The 6,650-nt window shown below is 41.5% G+C and overlaps 1 protein-coding gene across 4 annotated transcripts in view; it reads left to right on the top strand.

Annotated features, from left to right (window-relative positions):
* RARB (retinoic acid receptor beta) overlaps positions 1 to 6,650 on the top strand; it is a 479,431-nt gene that overhangs the window by 414,706 nt on the left and 58,075 nt on the right. The window lies entirely within an intron of this gene.

Raw genomic sequence — 6,650 nt, 5'->3', positions numbered from 1 at the left:
TTAACTAATGTCATAAAACAATATGTGTACTGACTGTTTAATGAGAAACTATTTGTTCTGTAAACCTTCACCTAAAGTACAATAAAAAAAATTTAAAAAAGGAAGATCTGCTGAGGACCTACTGTGCACTGGCACTCTTTTAAGTGCCGTTGATGGCATGTGCAGAATTTCTAAAATCCATGCCCTCCTGGAGCTTACATTCTAGAGGAGAAGATAATAAAAAGACAAATAGTGATCAGCGCTAAGGAGAAAAATAAATCCGGAAAGGGAGTAGGTGTGTCGAAGGTGGGGGTTGTAATTTTTGGTAAGGTAGCCAAGGAGGACCTTATTGAGAAGGTGACATCTGACTCAAAGGAGGAGAGGGAGAACCGGGGGGATGTCTGGGAGGAGAGCAGTCAGGCACACAGAAGAGCTGGTGCAAAGGCACTAAGGCAGGAGTGTGCCCTGGTATGTTCAAGGGCCATCAAGGTGGTCAGTGTGTCTAGACGGGCATGAACAAGTGGGTACAAGGCAGGAGATGGAATCTGAGGGGCCACTGGGAGAGATCCAGTTCACTTGGGGCCTCGTGTGGATTTGTGAAGACGTTGGCTCTTACACCAAGTGAGATCGTAAGCTGTCAGGTGTTTTGGGAAGAAGAGTGATGTACTTAGCTTTGAACAGGATCTGGCTGGCTCCTGTGTTGAAAATAGACTGTAGAGGAGGTAAGTACAGAAGTATAGACTGTTACGAGGCTACAGAAGTTAAGTAGGTGAGAGACTCTGGTACTCCGTACCAGGCAGGAACAGTGAGCTGGTGGGAAGAGAGCCAGTAATAGCAACCCTTTTTTCCCTGATGAATTCCGACCCAGTTGACAAGTAGCTGTAGGTATCAGACAGAGATCAAAATGTCAGCAACTGGTTTCTGAGAGCCACCATATAGTACAAGAACCTTACTAGTGTCAGGAAGAAAAAAAAGCTTCTTTCTCTTGAAAGAAGAAAAAACGTTTTAAAAAAATAATTGAAGCAGCATAGGCTCTCTGTAGACAATCTGTAAAATACTGAAATTTATAAAGAAGAAAATATAAATCATAGTTAATCTCATGTCCCAGAAATAAGCCCTGTTAATATTTTGACTTATTTTATTCTAGTGTTTTACACACACACACACACCCACACACACTCTAATATGTTTCTGACCTCATTTGGTAAACTTAACATTGTGAATATTTATTTCCCTATATCATTAAATAGCCTTTGAAAAGATTGCTTTTAACGGCAGCATAATGTTTCATCCCCTGCGTGCAAATGCATTTAGATGGATATTCATCTCGTGGAGGATGTGGCTTACGTGTGCAGCCTAATGGGCTTCCTGAAGCGTCACCCCTGAATCAGAGAAGCTCACCTGCCCTGTCACAGGCAGTTCTGAATACCTGAAGGCCTCCTCCCAGGGCCAACCCTGCTCCTGATTATGCAGAGCAGGACAATGGGTCCTTTCCTCAGGCAGGCAGGTGTGAAGAAGGCCCTGAAGGGCTTGAACCCAGAATGCTAAGTGCCTTCCTCAGACTCACCAACACAAGGCTCTCTTCCTCCCTGGAAAAATGAGGAAGAGGGCGAGTGGAAGGCCGGGAATGACCCTCTAGTGGAAGACCCACACGTGGAAACCCAAGGCCAGGGAAGCCCACTGAGGATTCAGTGGGCTGATGAATGTCAGTTACTAGGCCAAGTAAATGCTCAATAAATGTCGTCTTTCCCTTTCCCCTACCATTGCCAGGAAGATACTAGAATTTCATAAAGTGAATATTCACACGTGCAGTCTAACAGGCCAAACTGAATTGGGGGCAGTCATCCCTCTTTGGGCTGATCTAGTGAATCTTCTACAGAATGTTGTGGTTAGTCACCATCCAGTTGGCTCTGACTCATGGCGACCTTCTTCTGTGCCATCTTCATGATTGTTGGAATATTTGATCCCATTGTTGTGGCTATTGTGTCAGTCCATCCTGTTGAGGGTTTCCCTTGTTTTCACTGTCTACTTACCAAACATAATATCCATTTCTAGAGATTGGTCTTTCCTAATGACGTGTGCAGAGTAAGCAAGTCATGGCCTTGCTGTGTTCGCATCTAAGGAACATTCTGTTTGTATTTCTTCTAAGAATGATTTGTTCATTCTTTTGGCAATCCACAACATATGCAATAGTTCTTTGCCAACACCACAGTTCAAATGCATCAGTTCTTCTGTTTTCCGTTTTCTTTATCCGACTTTCACATGCATATGAGGCAATTGAAAAGACGATGGCTTGGGTTAGATGCATCATAATCTTCAAAGCGACATCTTTGCTTCTTAAACCCTGACTTTGCTTAGGGTTTGCTTAGGACCAGTTAGATGAAATTTCCCCTGTCATAAAATTTCATTGGCCTTCTTGCCTTGTACACATTTGAACGTACTCAAGAGATAAAGAATAGTTGTTCCCCAAATTGGCCAGTCTCTGGGTGACCTCAGTTGGAGTTCAAGAATTGTTTATTCATGGATGGATGAGTGAAGAGATGGGTGAGTAATGAACGTGTGGCAGGAAGAAAGGGAAGAAAGAAGGATGGAGGGTAGGTAGATGGAAGGAAGGAAAGGTAAAGGAAGACATAGTCACTGACCTTTGTTTTCCTTCTCTGAAAAGATGTGAACGGAATCACGTTTTCACACTCGCCAGTGTCTTTTCTTCTTTTTTCTCACTCAGGTGAAATAAAAACCCACTATGAAAATCCCTCATTTCTGTTGGAAGAAAGTAAAGGCCACATCATGATCTAAGCCGCATATTTCATTTGAGCCACAGAGAGGATGATGGGTGATTTTCTAGCTTGAGTGACGTAAATCTGTGCCCCACCCCCCGTGAAATATATCATTGTTGCTGTGATTCATTTGGCCTTTTTTTTTTTTTTTAAGTGGACGATGGTTTGCGTGCAGTGGATGAAGTAATTGGAGTGAGTGCCTCTCCCCAGAGTCAGAATCAATCACTGTTGCAGAAGATGGTGACATTTTAGAAAGAAACTCTGAGGAAAATGTCATGCTTAAAAAATTAGATTTAAACACACTGGCTCCGGATTGATTTTTATTACACTCAAATGGATGCCATGATTGATTATCAGTCTTACAAATGTTTAGCACATTTCTCACTTCTCTAATAATCAGAATAATCTAATTTTCAATGTCATTTAATGTACTCTATTCAAGGTTATAATAGATCATATTTCTAATACAACAGAGCAATTATGTAATGAATAATACAGAAGGACCAGCGTTCAGATACATTTTAAGGCAGCACCAAGGAATGGTCTGAGATAAGCCCGTTTCTTTAAATGCAATATTCATTCCAAGTCTTGGACTGCATCCTATAGAGTGAGGTGTTTGTTTTCTTTTTCCCCTTGCTGTTGATCTGAATGGAATTTTGCCAGAAATCTTGACCTCCCCACAAAAAAAAATTGAGGGGAGGAAAAAACAAGGCTTGACTCCTTTTGATGTATGTTATCAGTGCACCTGGAGAAAAGTGACAGATTGCCAAGTTATTTATTGACTTTTCTAGTAATTGCTGCTTTCTCCCCATTTTTGATATACATCCCCTGGAGAAATACCATATTTTAGTTCTAAATATTTTTCCAATACCCGTTGTAGCAGCAGCCGACATTACGAATGTTTCAGAGTAAACCATGGGATATCTAATTTTGAGGAGTTTTAACTTTATATTTAGAGACTAATACTTTCCTAATTATCTTGACTTTGTTTTTTGTTTTTTCAAGAGGCCTGACTCACTTTGGGAAGTAAATTGTGCTTTTTATATTTGTGGCTTCTAACCAATTCCTGCCATGTAAAATGTAGGCTAGTAATAATTATAAATTCCTCTGTTATGGCTTGCTGCTGTGTTTGATGAGCTGGCATGTACGAAATGGTACCAAAACCTGGTGACTCAACAAGCAATAGCACTTAAGGAGTTTCCCCTTTTATGTTGTGCTCTTCAGTGAGTGACGGGCAGCTAGGCACAGCGGGTAGAAAAAGGCTTAAGAGCTATTAAGTTAAGGACAGCACGTAGAACAAAGGAGGCTGAAGAGCTATTAAGCGTGAGGATGTTTAGAGACTAAATGCAGAGGAGTAGGAAGGAGAAGACCTACTCCTCAAATTGGTCCGAAATATGAACCTGGCAGGATGGAGAGTTCACTGTGTGAAGGTTCCAGAAGATTCCAACAGAAGCAAATAATAGGCCAGTACAAACAAGATGTAATTCAATAGAGAAGAATATCAAGACCCTGGTTCAGACTTGGCCAGGTTAGTGGTGTAAGTATAGGCTGGGAAAGACAAGAGCTGAGGATCTGATGACCACACGCTTGCCGAGGTAGTAACATGTCTTCCCTCTTAAGATCTTCGGTTAACCAAATCATGAAAGACCTTAATAACCCTCTGTATTTGGGGCTGGTCAAAGCACACCTTGGGACATTATTGGTTTTTGTTCTGAGCACTTCATTTTATTGGGGAATTTATCTAGAACTGAACATTATCCAATGTGGGTTGATCAGGATGGCATCAGATCATATGTTGGGTGCTGTATAAATGAACACATAGGAAATTCATAGGATGGAGAAAACCAAATGTAGAGAGAAAATAATTGTTCTGAAGTATTTGAGGGGCCATGAACAAAGAAGAAAGTCATAAAGTTAGCTACCATTTATCGAATGCTGAATCTTTTCAACGCTCCCATTAGGTCATTGTTGTTGTTGCTGTTAGTTGCTGTCAGTCAGCTCTGACTCGTGGTGACCCCATGTACAACAGAAGGAAACAGGTCCTACACCATCTTCACAATCGTTGGTATGCTTGAGTCCACTCTTGCAGCTGCTGTGTATTTTGAGTGCCTTCTAACCTACAGGGCACTATAAGAGACAGTATTATGTTGCGATTCATAGGGTTTTCATTGATTAATTTTCAGAAATAGATCATCAGGATCATCATGTCTTTCTTCCTAGTCTGTCTTATCCTGGAAGCCCTACTGAAACCTGTCTACCATAGGTGACCCTGCTGGTATTTGAAACATTGGTGCTATAGCTTTCAGCATTATAGCAACATATAAGCCACTGCAGTGTGATAAACTGACAGACAGGTAGTGGATGAGATCATTATCATTCTTTAATGGTCGTGGAAACTAAAGCTGAGAGAGGCTAAGTAAGTTGCCCAAAGTTACACAACTAATAATTCAGAGAGTCGAGATGTAAACCCAGCCCTTTCTGACCCTAGCCCTGTGCAATCAACACCATAATTGAGACTCTCCGTTGGCTGATTCTAGACGACCACTAAGGTCCTTCCAACTGTAGAATTATGTAAGTCTCTGTTCAGAGTACATGTTCAAAATTATTTCCTGATATTTGGAAATATTCCAAACATAAGGAGGGGGTACTTTTTTATAGTGCCCAAAATAAGGTGAGGTTAATCTGAGAACACTTGCTGCTTAAGTAAATGTAGGTTGAGAAAGTGGGGACCCTTTTGCAGTTAAGGTATTTGGCAGTCAAAGCTGTCTACATTATTGAAAATATCAGTTCTTGGGGCTGGCTCACCATTGAGCAATTTCTTGGAAAAGAGCAATTTCTTGGAAAAGGAGTGTGTGTGTGTGTGTGTGTGTGTGTGTGTGTGTCTGTCTGTCTGTCTTAGGGGGTTGAGCAGGAAATGGCTCATAACATTAATGAGAAAAATCACAAGTGAAGATTATAGGGACAGGATCTTAGCAGGGTAGCGTGGGTAGAAAGAAGAGGTTTTAAATGATGTCCTTGTGGAAAGAACGTAAGATTACCTGAGAGCTTCATGGGATGCTATGTGGGGCCTCCAAGAGAGAATGAATAAGGTTACAACTATAGAACCAGACATCCTGTTTTAGCTCTAGCAGTACTGTTTTTATTTTTACTTTTTATTGCAGTGAATTTTATTTCCCCCCTTTCCCAGAGGAGCAGGTATCCGCAAAGCATCCTTCAAAGAGGGAATAGATTTGAGAAACAGTAGGTAGACTCAGCAGGCCTTGGTTTCCGGTAGATACATTGGATAAGGAAGAGAGAAGGATGGCTCTGCATCTCCCATTGGGGCTTGAGCCCTTGTACCGGTTGCTGAGATAGTAGCACAGGAGGAGGAGGAGTGATGTCGGAGAGCTAAAGGGTCCCTTTTAGAAGAAGATCAATGGGAGGTACTGACAACCATCTCTTGGGCAGTTGGATTCACACATGTAATACTGAGGAGGAAGGTCTGGGCTAGAGTTGGACATCCTAGTCTTCTGTATATACGGGCTACATAGTGGAAGCCATGGGCATGGATCTCATGACACATGAAGAGTGAGGAGAAGATAGGACACTCCCAGAGATAGGAAATCCTATAAACGGGCTCCCACATAGCCTTTGTGGGAATCCCAGGATGCAGATGTCTAGAGTTGAGTGTTAAGCTTTTGCAGTCATCCCTCAATCTCTTTCCTTCCTCATGAATCTGAGAGTCAGCAGTAGTTTTCAGAGGGGAATCCCAGTCCGTGCCCACCAGAATTTCTCTTTTTGAAATTTATTAGCTCCAGGCACTTTTTTTTTTTTTTAATATTTTATTGTACTTCAGGTGAAGGCTTACAGAACAAATAGTTTCTCATGAAACAGTAGTACACATATTGTTTTATG

This window comes from Trichechus manatus, unplaced genomic scaffold, assembly GCF_000243295.1.
Source record: "Trichechus manatus latirostris isolate Lorelei unplaced genomic scaffold, TriManLat1.0 scaffold00049, whole genome shotgun sequence".
In the NCBI taxonomy this organism is placed as follows: Eukaryota; Metazoa; Chordata; class Mammalia; order Sirenia; family Trichechidae; genus Trichechus; species Trichechus manatus.
The sequence above is the reverse complement of the archived record's forward strand: the minus strand, read 5'-3'. Positions and strand labels throughout refer to the sequence as shown.